Here is a 16,925-nt window from a genome sequence, read left to right as displayed (position 1 = left end):
GAGCGGGGTGCTGTCCAAATCCCCCAAGGGGGGGGGGGGGGGGGGTGGAATGGTTTTGCAAGATCATTCATCAGAAAACTGATGGATATAATGTTGCAGATACAAAGGGTTTTTTTCCCTTCTATTTTCCGGCCTCGATGGAGCCGTAGCCTTCTCTGTGTGTGTGTGCGTGTGTGTTGCACATACATATGGAGATAAGCCGTGTGCTGCAGCCTCACATCCTAGCTCTGCACTCAGACCATCTGAGGAGCAGGAGGAAATTGTGAGGGAAGCTGCTGGGTCCTGCTCTGGCCAAGGTGCATTTTAAAGGTTGCCTTTCCTTGCATTCTGCTGCCGCTCCACAACTCTCCTCCCGCTGGAAGGGATTTACACGGGGATCAAGAGTGCCTGGGTGGTGATGGTGGGGATATTTTAATATAATAACAAGCCGGCAGTAGCTCGGAGGGAAAACGTGGAGGCAGCTCACTTTCACAGCCAAACCCCGGGATCCCTCGATTCCTGCCGAACTTGCTGACAACCCTTTGGATCAGATGCAGGAGGCAAGGGAAGGGCAGAAGAGGTGGTTTATTGAGGAGGGGGGCAGGGACGGGAAGAGAGAAGGGATTTGGGGGCGGGAGGAATAGGCAGAATAAATGCCTTGAATGCAGTGCTATAAATTTTTTCTCTCTCCAAAACGCCCCATTTCCAGGTGTGCCGGCAGCCAGAGCGTGGCTTGTTTTGATTTAGAGGCGGGAGGGAAAACGTGCAGTTTTGCAAAAAGTACCCGAAACTAGCCAGATGGTTGTTGGCCCCCTTAGATAGGTTTGAAGACGAGATCGCCACAGATCATCTGTAAATGTTTAAATAGAAGACCGCGCGCGGGGGGTGGGGGGTGTTTGGGTGGAGAGGAAACGGCGGTGGTTAAAGCCAAGGAATTTCCAGCCAGGGCTGCTACGAGGATGCCGATTTCAAAATGACAGCGAGGAAACCTCTCGCAGCCCCCGGTGTGTGTCTACAGGGCGCTCTTCCTGCCTCAACGTGTGCGATTAATCTTGCGCAGCTGTTGTGCTCCATCCACTCCTGCTGAGATCTTGTTTACCTCGCTTTTCAAATATAGCCCCTGCGCCATGCTCTCTTCCTAAATAGGACAAGAAGGACGGTTGACTTTGTGGTAGCAGGAGACAGCTTGGGATCATGTCTGCTTCCTGCAGAAGGGGTTGACTTTTCTTTGCCCCTTCATGGCCTTTGAGGCCTACCTAATTCACAGTGCAATCCTTTGCAGAGTTATACCAGTATAGGTCTGATGAAATCAGTGGGTTTAGACTGGAATAACTCTGCATAGGATTGTAGCCCTCCTTCCTAAAACTCTGAGAGACCAAGATGGCTAGTCAAAACAGTCTGAAGCTCGGAAGGAAAAAAATCACATGTTGGCTTGACAAGGGTTTAATTTATCTGTCCAGAGTTGCAATATAAGGACCACTTGTAGATCTGAAGCTATTCTTCTGCTCTGCAGGGCTGTCCTGTGTGAGAAAAGTAAAACTATACAGATGAGGTTATTTTGGAGAGCAGCTAGAAAAGGATAGTTGCTCACATTTACAAAGCACGTACACTATTTGTTTGTGTTAACTGCTCTGAAAAGTTGATTTCCCTTTCCTTTGCTTTTCCACTGGTAATTAGCCAGCAGATTCTGAAAACATATTATCTCAACCTGACTAGAATATTTTTCTTCCTGTTCAACAGTAGCATGAGAATGTGGTTTTGATTTGTCTGTATTGTGAATTTTCTCTTTTTAAAAAAACACTGCATGAAAAATGACAGCAAAGGGGATATTTGGAGGAGGGTTTCTGATGGGGCCAAGGTTGTCTTATTTTATGTACCTTTTCTGTTGACTGTTTTACTTTTAGAGATTGTGGTTCTGTGATAGCATTCTCATGAGCTGACTTGAGTAAGGTAGTCTTGTGAATGCTCCACAGTGTGTTGACATTTCAAATCCCCATGGCTCCTTCACAGTGTGTTGACATTTCAAATCCCCATGTCCAGATTTAACCCTGATTAAGATGAGGTATGTTTCCACTGTAACACAAAACAGTGGTTTATTGACCCTAACTTGCAAATGAATTTTCTGTTGAAAGAACAGTTTCCCAAATCAGCGGGAACCAAACCAACTCATCTGTCCTCAATATATCCCCTGCTCTGCTCACTTAGGGACTTGATGGCACTTTCTGATTTCATCCCTCTTCATGACAAAGATGTCAGGAAAGTCACTCGTTCTCAGTTTACATAGCAGAAATGAGGAAGAAAAACAAAACAAAAGCTACATAGTGGGATCTATACCATAATTGTTACAGCCCCTATCCAACCCTCTAGTCACTGATCCCCCCCCCATCTCTCATTGGTTGCCTCTTGCTGCTGCATTAAACAGTATTGAATGGACTGAGAGAAAGTAAAGAGGCCAAAATACTATGTTAACGGTGTGCCTGAAGCAAATACAATGGGAGAAGGATGAATGAAACAGCATTCTTCATCAAAAAATATTGGGGTTCAGGCTGGATTGCAAGTATTCATTTCTCAGTTTGATTGAAGGAAGTAACATTTCCCTCAGGTACAACACTGTGATTTCTGCAGCACTTGCCTTACTTCCACATTACTTCCACGTTGTAGCTGTTAGTCAAGCCCCACAAGTCAACGCCCTTCCTCTTCTTACTCCAGGACCCTACATCCCTGAAAACCACCCCTGAAAGTCAAAAGGCCCTCAGGACCAGTGTGGAAAGTGCTGTGGGAGTGTGAAGGCAGAACTGCTGGAAATTTCCTCTCTCACTCCTGTACAAATTGTGCCATAAATGGAGCAGGGATTCACACAAGACTAGGGTGAGCATGCTTTCCATGAGTTCCTCCTACACACCACAGCTCCTTACATTGCAACCCAGTGTCCCTGAAGGTTCCCTGAACTTTAAGGTGGGTGGTAGAAAAAGCTGGAGAAAGAAAGGGAAGTTGGCAAAGATCTGTTCCACAAGTTGGGCTTCTGCTTGCACCGTGAGCCCTTTGGGGCAAAGGTGAGATGCAAATATAATAAACAAATGGATGAATGAATGAACATAGACCCAGTGACATCTGTTCATTGCATCATTATAGTAAAAAAACAAAATCTAAATTAAAGCAGAATCATCTTCTAGCCAGGGGTGGGAATAGGGAAGTAGGAGTTCTGGATGGCAGCACTTTATACTGTCATCACGGGATAGGTCACTCGCAGTTCTTCGAGAGCCTTTAAATTTGTTATTACTCATGTGGTCAAAAAGGAACCCTAACTAAACTTATCAAGTGTATCCTTGTTAGGAAAGTAAGGTATGAATAATAATTTTTAGAGTAACAAAATGTCTTGCTCAAACATTCCAACACTTGCAAGTCATGAAAAAAGATAGATCTGATAATAGGGGTTTGAGACAGTGATTGTGATTGGTATTAGTGGGTTGAATGTTGGACTTGGATGACAGAGACGTGTCTCAGTTATTTCTATCACCAATTTCTTTGTCAGTGTTGGGTAAATTATTTAATTTCATTATGGATCATGGATCCTTTTTAAAAGCTACCTTAGGACCATTTGGGAAAGGCAGGTTGACCTGACTGGATAGCCCAGCAAGCCCGATCTTGTCAGATCTCAGAAGCTCAGCAGGGTCAACTCTGGCAAGTACTTGGATGGGAGACCATCTTGGAATACCAGCAGTTGGGAGGACTGGGGCACGCTTTAATCAGCCACCTCTCTGAATATCCTCCGGGCCCCCAGTAGGGGTCAGTCACCAGAGGTCACCATGACTTCCAGGAGCACACACATGAAAAAATACCAAAAACATAAAAGGAAAGGCAGGGTATATAAAGGTGTTAAATAACTAATAGGAGCCTACGTGTATTTATAAAGATGTCAGGAAAGTCCTGCCTCTTCCCTACATTAAGAGGACAAATACATTAACAGTTGTGTTATAAATAAGAATCTTAATTAATTTAGAAAAATATAATCGGTAAAACCTTATGTAGCCCCACATTTTGGGTTTGTACAAATTTCTGATCCCACTACTAGATGGATAATCATACGGCATCTGGAGAAATATGAGGCCTATTATTTCTGCATTGGAATTCACTGCTACTGGACATAGTGATGGCCATGAGCACAGATGGCTTTAAAAGGGGGTTCAATAGATTTATGGAGGAGAGGTCTGTCAATGGCTACTAGCCATGATGAATAAAGGGAACCTCCATATTCAGAGGGAGCAAACCTCTGAATATCAGCACTAGGAGGCAACACCAATGCTAGCAGGCAACATCAGTGCTAGAAAGTAAATTGGCAAACCTCTGGATGCCAGTGCTAGGAGGCAGCACCAGAGGGAGGCCACTGGCTGGCCACTGTGTGAAACAGGATAGTAGGCTAGATTGGATCTGATTGGGGCTCTTCCTCTGTTCTTATGTTCTCACAGCAGGGTAGCAAATGACTTTCCCATCCACTCAACATTATGTTTGCAATTTAAAGACTGGCAGCATGCTCTGATCATTAAAATTTGTATAGCTGTACTGCAAATGTTTGTCCTTTCACTCTTCAGTGGGGGATATGCTTCCAAGACTTAGGATTTCTTAGTATTCTCTGTAGTGTGCTTTAAAAATAATTAACTTTGCATTTTGAAGAAGGACACAGTGCTGCACTACAGAAGTGTCTGACCTGTGAACCTGAAAATCCCTGGTTCAAGTCTAGCCCTTAAGTCTTAAGCAAGCCGCTGCTGCTTTGCCTACTGCTTGCATCTGCAATATGATAATTATTGTACTGATGTATGTTACAAGACTAGTGGAGGTATTATGCAGGTAATGCATGTGAATCCCTTTGAACACTTTGATGTACCAGTATGTACTATTAAGTATATTAAGTATTCTGTATACAAGGGGAAACAGCTGATCTATGACTTTAGTTATGGTAGCATGTTAAAAATCTGCATGGTGTGCACAGTATTAGTTTCAGGGGAGTTAATACAACTCAGCTATTACATTCATTTTACATCTAGCAAAGCACAGAGAAGCCAAGCTAGTTAAGCCTGCTCTGAGATATGTGGCATACTGCTTATAGGGTACAAATCTGTTAAAACTGAATGTTAGTTATATATGAGTTTAATCTGATCACTGGCTGTATAGACTGGCCACTTCTGAAGCCACTTGCATTAATGATCTTCTGTTTCCGAGGACTGAGAGCATTATAGTATAGTGTGCTGATACTTTTGATTAGATACTAAGTTGAAGCTGAAGCCTTTATAAAAAATAATTTATAACTGAAGTTAATGCTGAAGTTTATAAATCATTTTAGCTATTACAGATCCAAAGCCTAAAGACAGCAATTTGCATTGCTGTCATCACCAGAAATATACTCTGACCAGGCATTGTGCAAAGCCTGAGACATGCTAATGGGCTTGAATGGTTCGTGCCTATCTGTGTCTTTCAGAAACAACAAAGAGTCTCTGGGTACCTTAAGGACCACTAGATTTATTGTGGCATAAGCTTTTGTGGGCCAAAATCTACTTCATCAGGTGCATCCAATGAAGTGGGCTCTAGTCCATGAATGCTTATTTCATAATGTATCCGTCAGTCTTTAAACAGTCACAACAAGGCTGTTCATTCTTTGCTGCAGATTAAAACAGAGATTCTAGAGGAGTAGCTTTCCGTGTGGAGACAAGGAGTAGCTTTCCGTGTGGAGACAAGAGAGTAAAAAGAAATATTAACCAGTCAAGGGGGGTACGGGGGGTACATTTTTATTGACTTGGAATATGTATCATATCCTCTGATCCCATCAACCAGAGTTAGAGTCACATGCATAGCAAATGTTCTGCCATTATTTTGATAATTTCTTTTCCTCAGTGAGAGAAGCTCTTGGAGAAGGTTTCAGGAATCCCTCTGACCACATCTGCTCAGTAGAGCTTCTTTGAGAGCCATTGGGAGAACTCCTAAGCAGGTCTACTGGGAAGCAAGTCCCATGTTATTCAGTGGGGCTTCCTCTCAGGAATATGTCATTAGGATTGCAGCAATGGCGGTGTAGTGCTAGCCTGAAATTGGGGAGACCCAGGTCTCCCCTTGGCCATGAAGCACAGCGGGTGACTTATGGCCAGTTTTCTTTCACATCTGAACTCATCTCCTAGAGCTGTTGGGGGCTTAAAACAGAGGACGGTAGACTGATGTATGCTGCCCTGAGCTCCTTGAGTCAGGACAGATAAAAAATAATAATAATAAATAATATTGGGCCCAGGTAAAAGTGATTTCTCAGTTAAGTGGTCCGTTCCCTCCCTGTTGTTCTAAGTGTTTTGGGTGATACCAACCCTTCTCTTGGAGGCAGGATTTGGAATGTATGCTTCTTGTGCTGCACCAGTAAAGAGCAAGAAGGTTGAAGCTTGCATGCCATGGCTTCTCCGTAGTCAAATGTCTGTAGTTTCCTCATTAACTGTTTAGTTTCCTCTCTAAAATGGAATCCTCTCACTCACAGTGCAATCTTATGCACAGTTACCCCAGCCAAAGCCCATTAATTTTAATGGAGTTATACTGGAGTAACTCTAGTATATACCACTGCAGTGTTAGTGTATTCCCCTGCCCCTTGCTGAGTATGGGGGAGAAGATGAGTGGCCTGTCTCTGTGTCACCTGCTTTGGAAGCATGTGGCTTGTTTGTTTATCTAACCTATTTGTATCCTGCTTTCTTATTATTTCTTTTTCAAGCTGTATGCAAATAAAAATAGCCATAAAGCAAACTCCAAAGCGTGAATAATTTAAACATCAGCAACAAAACTAAGCATTAGAATGGCAGCAGGAAAAGAGCTGAGAACAAATGTACATTCAGTTGCAATGAAATGCCTTTTTAACTTGCTCCCTAGATGGCAACAATATGGGTGGCCAAACAGACATCCCTAGAGAGGGTGTTTCAGAAACTTGTCATTCTCTGCCACTGAAAAGGCCTTGTCTCCAGTTAGTACCTGCTTCACTTATGAACATGTGGCAAGCGTGAAGGTGGTCCATACAGCTTCACCTGTCCTCTCAACTTTTCATTCCCTTAAGCAGACATGAACAGCCACAGCTTGGTCTCAAGCAGGGCCGGCTCACTCACTAGGCGAACTAGGCGATCGCCTAGAGTGGGCTGGCCCTTAGGGGCGCCAAGCTGCACCCGGCCCCGTACTCTGGGAGTTTCTTGATTATTTGTTTTTTTCATTCTTCCTAAAATGCATTTTTTTTTTTTTGAAAATTGGTGGGTGTTTCAAGACAGAGCTGTTCTTACACGGCTTATGGGCATCAGAAATGGCATTTTGGCAACAGCTTTAATTTAATACAATTCTCTGTCTCTTTGTGTTTAAATTTTATGGGAAGCCACTTTGTGTCCCTTTTTAGGGAGAAAAGCAGACTATGCATGTGACAGAGAGACAGAAGATACAGTCTCTGTGTATTTGTTGCAAGAGTTTTTCACCTCAGAAGTGTTAGAGTTCTCCTTGGCTTGCCAGCCTGTTTCAAATTATTATTCATTACGGAATGGTAGGAATCAACGATAGGGAATCAACAGCCAGGATCATGTAGCAAAAATAGTTAATACTTGTATACACAACACAATTTTCTGTTCTTTCTTTGCTTATAAACAAAGGACAGTTGTAGTAGGTGAACAAAGAATATTGACATGAATGGAGGTGGTGTCTGTAGTTGGAAAGAAATGAAGTGACTTCTTTTGTGCACACACCTGTACAACTTCTGGAAAGGTAGTCAGTGTGCTAGAAAATATATCAGTGACTGTTAAGGTCCACATGTCCACATGTGTTTTTTTTAAGCACTTGATAAAATGTATTGTGTAGGTCAGTTGTAGATTAGATATCTTTCAGTGTGCAACTAGGTTCTGTACCTTATTCAAATATGATTAGTGTTTTGTCATTTGAGTCAGGTCTCTAGTGGTGTCAAGTTATTTTGTGCTATACAGTACCCAGTTTCAGAGGTCCCAATGTACCTTGTGCCTCTGGAGGCTGGAACAGTAGAAGATACAGATGCAGTCTAAGAAATCAGTTGTCAGTTGGGGGTGGGATTTGTCTTGGAGAATACACACAGAGTAGTCATGACGAGCAATGTTCCCTCTAAGCTGAGTTAGTGTGAGCTAGCTCGCAGTCTTTTAGCCTCCGGCTCACACATTTTTTTGTCTCAGCTCAGGAAGGAGAGCTCCAGAGCAAATTAATTTATGCAGTAGCCAAATTGCTCACTCACAACTTTAATGCCAGTCGCTCACAAAGTAGATTTTTTGCTCACAAGACTCCACAGCTTAGAGGGAGCATTGGTCACGGGCATTCTGCCTAAACTGTACTTCAATGGTTTCATATTGTACTGATGTGGGCTTGAGGTTTAGAGGTAACCGAATTTATAATTTAACACCTTGCTCTGAAATACATGGATGTCTCACTAAAAGTGGCTTTGAGATTGTCAGTTTAGCACCCTGACCCTAACGTTTTGGAGGCGAGGCAACATCTAGATTGTGGAGTGCCCACCAGGAGGCAGTCACATTACTAACATTTAGGCACTAGCTAAGAACTTTTGAATTTACCAAAGAGTTTGACAACAGATATTTGATCAGTTGTCTCTTGTTTTTCATACCCTTTGTTATAGTTAAATTGTTTTGGAAAACTGCAAAAAACGATTAGTTGCTTTATTATTGTGCAAGCCAACCTGGAGACCTCCTTAGGCAGAAAGGCAAAATTTTACAGTTAAATCGTTTTGGAAAACTGCAAAAAACGATTAGTGGCTTTATTATTGAGGATTGTGCAAGCCAACCTGGAGGCCTCCTTAGGCAGAAAGGCAAAATTTTACTTCAAACAAACAAATGCTAATTTTTTTCCCGGAAGTCAGTCCCTCTGATTTCAGTGCAGTGGCTTTGGAACTAATACTGCTTTGTTTTGCAGCCTTTATTGATCGTCAGAAAGCAAAATTAGGCCACCGTAGAGAGATTTAAAAAACCCTTTTAATTAGACTGATATGATAAAATCATTTTAAACTGTAAGAGAATACCCTGGAAGGGGCAGAAGATTTTTTTTTGTAGTTAGATGTTTAGAGTTACACCAATTGAGTTGAAGAAATAGGACTCAAACAGATTTAGTCTTGCTAAAGAAAAAATAAGTACCACGTAATTTTAGATGACCAAATGTACTTTAGTTAATTGTTCATACTGAAATATCCAATCCCTTGAATTTGTAAGGAAAAATGAGGCCATCTGGTTCTTGAAATTATGCCCCAATATCAAGTGCCATATTTGGAAGTAAATCTGATTAAAATCAATGACGCTTATTTCCAGTGTAAGGTGTTTTAGATCAGATTGTCGGAGAATTAAGAGTCTGGAATGCTGCCCACAATCGAGTCAACATTAAGCCAGGCCCGTAGCCATGGTGGTGCACAAAGGGGTGGGACCCCATCAATCATTTGTCATGCCCCTCCAATCAGCACTAGGGGTTGTTGTGAAATCTGTCACAAGTCTTCTGCCAATAAGAGAGGGTATTCCTTTCCCTCCTCCAGCCTCCCTCCCAGGTTTTGCCAATGAGAGAGAGATTCTCCTTCCCTTCTCCTCCCTCCCTCCCATGTTTTGCCAATGAGGGAGAGATTCTCCTTCCCTGCTTCTGCCTCCCTCCCATGCTTTGCCAATGAGGGGGAGAGTCTCTTTTCTAGGCTTTCCCTTTGCACTTTGCTTCATGCACAAAGTTTTTGTTTCTGCTGTGCTCTGAAGCATGTGACACAGCCCTCTTCCTGCCTTAGATTAGCTCATATCAGTCATGGATTCCTCTGATCTGCAGCACGGTAGCACATTAAGGTAGAAGCTTTCTTTTTGGCCCTCTTTTTGGCCAGGAGGGAAGTGTTCAAAGGTGGTTAGATTTATTATTTATCTATCTATCTATTTATTTAAATTAATAACCCGCCCTCCCCGCGAACGGGCTCAGGGTGGTGTACAGATGGGGCCAATGCCCAATACATAAAACATAAAAACTGCATTTTAAAAACATTCAGTGCAACATAAGTGCTCTCCACAACAACTAACAAGGGAACTGATGATGTCACCAGGATGGTATCCTTAGTGGCCACAGCTCCACGCAGTACCACCATTTTTGCACTCACAGCGAGTTGGTAATAAGGGCTAGGACAGATGGTAACAGTCGTGGTGGCTCCTACTCAAATGCCTGGTGGAAGAGCTCTGTCTTGCAGGCACTATGGAACTGTGCAAGGTCCCGCAGGGCCCGGATCTCCTCTGGGAGCTCATTCCACCAGGTAGGAGCCGCCACGGAAAAAGCCCTGGCCCTGGTAGCAGCAAATGTGATGTCCCTGGGGCCTGGAATTACCAGGAGATGTCGACTCCCCTATACCATCCTCCCCGTGAGCAGGCTCTGGGTGGCGCACAAGTTCATATATAATACATATAAAATACAATACAACATATAAAATACAACAAATAATCTAAAAGTACAGATTCGTAAAATCTAACATCTATATGGTGCCGTCGTGCAAAAGTCTGATCCCCCAATTTAAGATGGTAGAAGGCCGCCCTGGCAGTGGCTGCTACCTGGGCCTCCATAGATAGTGGAGTCCAGGAGCACCCCCAAACTCCTAACCTCTGACGCTGGCACCAAGGGCGCCCCCTCAAAGGTTGGGAGTGGGAGCCCCAACCCCAAACCACAACAACTCAAACCCAGGACTTCCGTCTTTGCCGGGTTTAGCCTCAGCCGAGTCAGTCGGAGCCAACCAGCCATGGCTTGCAACGCCCAGTGCAGATCTTCTGAGCTGGAGTCTGACTGGCCGCCCAACATCAGATAGAGCTGGGTGTCATCCGCATATTGATGATACCCAAGCCCAAACCTCCGGGCAATCTGGGCAAGGGGGTGCATGTAGATGTTAAACAACATCGGGGATAATACAGCCCCTTGGGGCACCCCACATTCAAGGGGGTGTCTCTGGGACTGATGTTCCCCTATCACCACCCTTTGTCCCCGACCTTGTAGGAAAGAGGCAAGCCATTGAAGGGCAAGTCCCTGAATCCCCACGTCGGCGAGGCGGTGGGTCAGCAACTGGTGGTCGACCGTATCAAATGCGACCGACAGATTGGAATTAGAGGGAGTGGGTGGCAACAGCAGCCTCTGTATTCTGCCTCTCACAAATGGACTCACGACTAGGGGTGTGCAAAAAAAAAAAAATCCGGCCTGATTCCATTTGGCTGAATTGGGCTGAATCTGATTCAGCCCACCGAATGACCCCCGAATGCCACTTTTGGCAATGCAAGCTGATTCAGGAATCATTCGGACAGCCGAATCACTTTCGGCCCGGGGAGCCCGGGCAAGCCAAGGAAAGGCAGTTTAAACCCCACTACCTTCCAAGCTAGCCCCTCCTGCCTTCCCTGGAAGGCTTCCCCAGCCAGTTTGCCAAAGTGGGCAAGCCGGGGAAGGCCTGGAAAGAGCCCACCGCCTTCCCTGGCCTGCCCACCAAGGTGGGCCAGCTGGGGAAGGCCTTGGAAGGTGCAGGGAGGCACTTCTCATGCCTTCCCCTTGCCCAGCAAAGGGCTTCCTCAAATGGATGCCAAATATATGGCATCCATTCGGGGAATCCCTGTTCGGCTTTAGGCAGGCTTGAATAATGCTGAATAGACATTATTCATTTTTTCCCCGGTTCGTCCAAACCGAATGCACATCACTACTCATGACCATATTATAGTGTGTGCTGGTACCCATGCAGCTGTTTTGGCCCTTGAAAACATGTTGGCGTGGGGTGGGGTGAGGAATTCTGCACCCCAAGCCCAACAATGGATTGGGGCATCACAGAATTTTAAAATCACTGTAAAATGGTGATAATGAATTGGTGCTGGCAACAGTTTTGCCTTCTGTCTTAACTGGGCTCAGCGTGGGGAGGGAGTCTGTCTCTGTATCTGAAGAGGGGGGCCTCCCTGGCTTCTCTTCCCAGCTGCACGAAGCAAAAAAGGCCACCCTCCCCCTGCATGCCAGGCAGGCTGTAGTCGTGAAGGGAAAGTGTGTGCACATATTTGCTGGGGCTGCCGACTCCATATTGGAACATTCCTGGAGATTTGGGAGATGGAGCCTGGGGAAGGGGGGGGGGGACATTAATCAGGTATGATACCACAGTGTGTCCTTTGAAGTAGCAATTTTCTCTGTAGTCTGGCGATTACTTGTAGTTCTGGAAGATCTCCAGGCACCCCCTGGAGGTTGGCAACCCTACTGCATTCAGCCCAAGTGGCTATAGCTGTCTTTAAGTCTTCCTATAGCAAGTTATATGAAGCCAAACCAGAGCAGGGTTTGGGGCTGGGGGGGGCGTTCAATGGAAGATGTAAATCAGAGGAGCCATCCATCCAAGAAAATGCACCTTTTCCTGTGATCTCTGTTAGCAAACCTTCATTTCATGCCCGGAGGATGAAACAGACACTTCTATGGTGATACATTGGTGGGGTCCCCCCCCAATTTGGCACACTGCAACCCAGGAAAGTGGAAGTGCGACAATATGGGGGTGGGGATCCATGTATTTACAAGACTCTGTTCATCGTGTGTAAATAAAGGACGGGGATATTTGGTTCTAAACAAAATTGATTATCATTTAACCTTCTTTGTAGAATGATCCATTGTAGAGACTTTGTACTGCATCGTAGCACATTCATAATAAAGTAAATAAGTAATGATGTAGTCACCCCCACGGTACTCATTTGCCCCCCCCCTCCATAAAAATTTTCTGGCTATGGGCCTGCATTAAGCACTTTTAAATTCCTATTGATTTTAATGGAAGAAATAATCACATGTTTACTCCTCTCCTGCTGAAATCAATGGGGATTTAGAAAGCACTGAACATTAGCTGCATCACCCCTTCCCATTTTGGCTCAGTCCCAGTATTTAACTAGTAAGTATGAGTTGTAGGAGAAGTTACATTGAAATCCTAACCACAGTTACAAGTAGGAAGGCTATGACCTTCAGGGCAAACATGTTTCATAGGCACAATACTGTATTCAGCAGCCATGATCAGCCATAAGCCCAACTTCCTGTTTCCTGTCCATCTTGAAAGACTGTCAATGAGTTTTGCAGCCGCACAGTAGCTGTGGAGGTAGAGTTTCATTTCTTTGTGGTGATAGCATCTCATTTCCTTGCCTTGTAAGGGTTTTTGTATCTGTGTAGTAAGTGAAATGCTCCTACCCAGGGTCCTGGATGTTCAGGCCAGGTAATTAAATGATGTGGAGGAGGAGACTATGCCTTCCATAGGTAAAGGTAAAGATTTCCCTTGCTCGAAAGCTTGTTGAATCCCACTCTAGGAGGTGGTGCTCATCTCTGTTTCCAAGCCGAAGAGCCAGCGTTGTCCGAAGACGTTTCTTTGGTCATGTGGCCAGCATGACTAGACACCAAGGCACACAGAACGCTGTTACCTTCCCACTGAAGCAGTACCTATTTATCTACTTGCAATTTCTTGCCTTCCATGTGCATGTGTGAAATGATGTCGATAGCACAGCTGATTGACTGATCTCTTACTGCTTGTTTATACATTTGACTGCCAAGTTGTGCAGTGACAACAGGTCTGTAGTAGAGAGATTCTCATCAGGCTGTGTGAGAATGCATATACGTGAAACACTGGCAATTGCATTGTATTATACTGTTTGACTATGTAAAAAGTAACCTGACAAACAGGCACAAAGTGTTTATGAAAAGCTGATGAAAAATGGTTCCTGTTTGCAGCTGGCAAACAGACTGTGAGTTCATCTGGCATACTTAGTTACCACAATTAAGGTGGTAATCATACTCTCATTTACAAAGATCACTGAACTCAATGGAACGTCTTTCTGGCTGTGGTCACATGGTCATTTTGATCGGGTTTCACTGCTGTTCTCTCTTGCATTTAAAATTGCTGATCAGACACCACATGCACTGAAGTGGGCTCAGTCGCGGAATTCTCCTGGTTCCCTTGCGAGTTTTCCGACGCCGGGAAAATCAAGTACTTTCTGGGTATTTGTGCTTTGAATCCACGATTTCGCTAATCTGGACAGCCATCTCTCGCAATGATTGCAATTAAGGTTGTCTGACTGTCCTTCGTGTGATGAGTTTTTTCCCCCTAGCTTCTGCCTTTGTGCGCATGAGCAATCCTACACTGAATTCTATGTTTAAACGTTCAAGCGCACATCCTCCCCTTCCGATTCGCCTGTTGTTTGCAAGGCATGCCCCCACTCGTTGGCTCCATGCTACCAGCCTCTGATCTCTAAACACCCTTTCCCATCTGTCCCCTCCTTTCAGTCTGCTCTCCCTTACCCTGCTTCTTTCACAGGAATAGGTCCGGTCTCCAAGTGGTTAAAACCCTGGGTTGCCAGCAAAAGAAAGGGTGGTGGTGGATGGTGGAAATGGCTGGTCCTTTAACAGCTGCAGTAAATTTATGGATGGAGTGAGAGAGAAAGAACTCTGAGAGGAAGCGCCCACCTGCATGTTGTATGAACTGTTGCTCTGGAATGCAGCCGAGCGTCAACTCCAGAGGCGCAACTGTAGGACAGGTTTGGGCTTTCGTGTGCAGTGTGCCTGCGGGTTTGGTCTCCTTGCTTGCTACCCCGTGTTTGAGCCCGCATGTGCACCCATCTAGCCCGGGCTTGGTGACAGCCTGTAGAACAGTGAGCAGTGACAGCACCACGCCTCTGAGGATGCAGCTGCTCGACTGGCTGTTTTCACCTGTGCGGAGGCTGGTGGAAAAGACGTGATAGAGCCTCTGGTAGACAGACAATGACGGGAAGCATTATTTCTCCAGTGTTTGTATTGGAGGCCAAGTGGGGGCAGTGATTCAGCTGTGTGCATATGCGCATGCACAAAGCAAAAAAAAATTTTAAACTCTTGCCGCACTGCCTCTTAGGCGCTGTGGTTATCTGGACAGTGCCTGGAGCTTCATCGCATGATACAAGTGGTTTGGGGAGGGATGTGTGATTATCCCAACCTGAAAAAAATATTCCCAATCAAATTTATCATGGGAACAAATCGCAGTAAGCTTGCTGTGTGACCACAGCCTCTATGGATGGTTATGTGCATGGGCCTTTCTGTCATTTTTAGGGCACTGGTTGGTTTTTCAAAAGACAGCCACATAGATTCATCTGTCCATTCAAGACTGACAGCTGCAAATGAAGACAGAATAGCCATTATTAATACCTGATACTTCTAAAGGGTTTTTTTTTTTGGTAAAGAAAGTGCTTAAAGAGCTTTGGAAATTATATACATCACTCTTGTCATCACTTGAAAACACAGCTGTGTTGGGTGTATGGCTTGGCATCTGAAACAGTTCACAGTAAAATTCCTAAGGTGGCTGCTCCAGGGCTCCTGGCCATTCAGTTGCCCTGAAGGATACATCTGATGAATTTGATTCTAGTAGTGAAATTAATCAGGAGTCCAGTGGCACTTTATATTAATTCATTTATTTATTTTATTAGATTTATACCCTGTCCTCCCCGCCAAGGCAGGCTCAGGGCGGTTGAGCTCCAAGAGAAGTAAGATCCTGATGTCAACTCCCAAATGAGCCTTGTGTGGGGGGTGGGGGATTGTGTACTGTTGGCACAAGCTAGGGCCCTCAGACTTACCTTGGGCCCTGTTTGTGGGCCTGTTGGGGGAGGAGAGGCATTGCAGCTTGTTGGGGCCATCTGGGGCCCATTGGTGCAGCTGGCTGGTGGCCTTGGAGGCTTCTGTAGCTTTTCATGTGGTCCTGCCTCCCCCCACCAGGTCAAATGGGTGTTGCCTGATGCAGCCAAGGGGTGGAGGTGGGGCCAGCTGACCAAGATAACAAAGAGCTGTTGCACTGCCTGGGCCTCAGTCAGCCTTGTGGGTTTGTGGCAGTGGCAGCACCATCACATCGTGCGAGCATCAGCCAACTACATGGCCTTTCTCGGCAGCTGCATTGGCCCAGGGATCACTTTCAGCAGTGGCAGCATAACCAACAATGGCGACTGGAACCTGCCAGCACTGAGGGTGGCAACAGTAGTGTGAACAAGAACAGCAGGCACTAGCCTGCTTGTCGCTGGTCAGATTGGGAGCATTAGGAAGGCAGCCAGGTGGCAGGATTTCACCCCAGGAAGGTTGCAGTCATTTGGGCAAACCAACTGCCCCCCCCCCACTACCCTTGGCACAGATGGGACTCCAAGGCCAGGTGCTCAGGCCTTGCTGTACCACCAGGACTTTGGGGGCAGTGAAGGAGTTTGGCAAAGGACAAGACAGAGCAACTTGCATTCTTCATTAAATTGGCTTAACTTAGAGGCTTTTGTTGATTTGCTGTCATTTATCAATGTGGAACAAGATGGGGGTTTGTTGCTGACAAGATGACTCCATTTTTTAGTGAAATTGATCACTTATCAACCAACTTGTTATCACCTCACAAATAACCCCCACAAGAGACAACTTGGAGCACTTCCATGTGTGCAAAAGTACCTCAAATTTGTAGATTGAATAGGAGATCCAAGTGTTAGTAACTAAAAAGTCTGAAATATGATACTTCCCCCAAAACATATGGAGTATATTTGGAGGGCAAAGTGTGTAGGCCAGCTTGTTTCAGGGTAAGGTTTAAACTGATGTAACATTCATATGCCAGGCTTTAATAGCATGCCGTAATTTAGAAGTCCTACAAGTGGAGACCCGCAAGAAACTTGTGGGATGGTTATCTCATTCGTCACACCTTTGCTTCCTCTCCTCTCCTCACCCCCTACCTCTCTCACATTATTTCTCCCCTCTGCCCCCATTTTCTTACTCTCTATTTCTCCTCCATGCATATGACTTCCTCTCGCTTTCTGACCTGTCATCTTTCTCTTTGTTTTTATGCCACCCCACTTCATCACTCTTTCTCTCTCTTTCTGCCCCCACCCCATCATTCTTCCCTTCTGCCCCCATCACTCTCCCAGCCTCCTGCCTGCTTCCTCCCCCACTCTGCAGAGCAG

General features: G+C 45.1%; 1 protein-coding gene across 5 annotated transcripts in view; it reads left to right on the top strand.

The window, feature by feature from the left end:
* The window catches only part of SLC8A3 (solute carrier family 8 (sodium/calcium exchanger), member 3), a 244,412-nt gene that overhangs the window by 293 nt on the left and 227,194 nt on the right, over positions 1-16,925 (top strand). Inside the window, exon 1 of one of the 5 annotated variants that reach the window (XM_015407996.1) lies at positions 2,815-2,847. The exons of the other annotated variants lie outside the window; for them this stretch is intronic. The gene's annotated coding sequence lies outside the window, so the exon portion shown is untranslated. Of the gene's footprint in view, positions 1-2,814; positions 2,848-16,925 lie in introns of those variants that run through there. 5 annotated transcript variants of the gene reach the window in all.

Source organism: Gekko japonicus, unplaced genomic scaffold (genome assembly GCF_001447785.1).
Source record: "Gekko japonicus isolate JY-2015 unplaced genomic scaffold, Gekko_japonicus_V1.1 scaffold1, whole genome shotgun sequence".
Lineage (NCBI taxonomy): Eukaryota > Metazoa > Chordata > Lepidosauria > Squamata > Gekkonidae > Gekko > Gekko japonicus.
The sequence above is the reverse complement of the archived record's forward strand: the minus strand, read 5'-3'. Positions and strand labels throughout refer to the sequence as shown.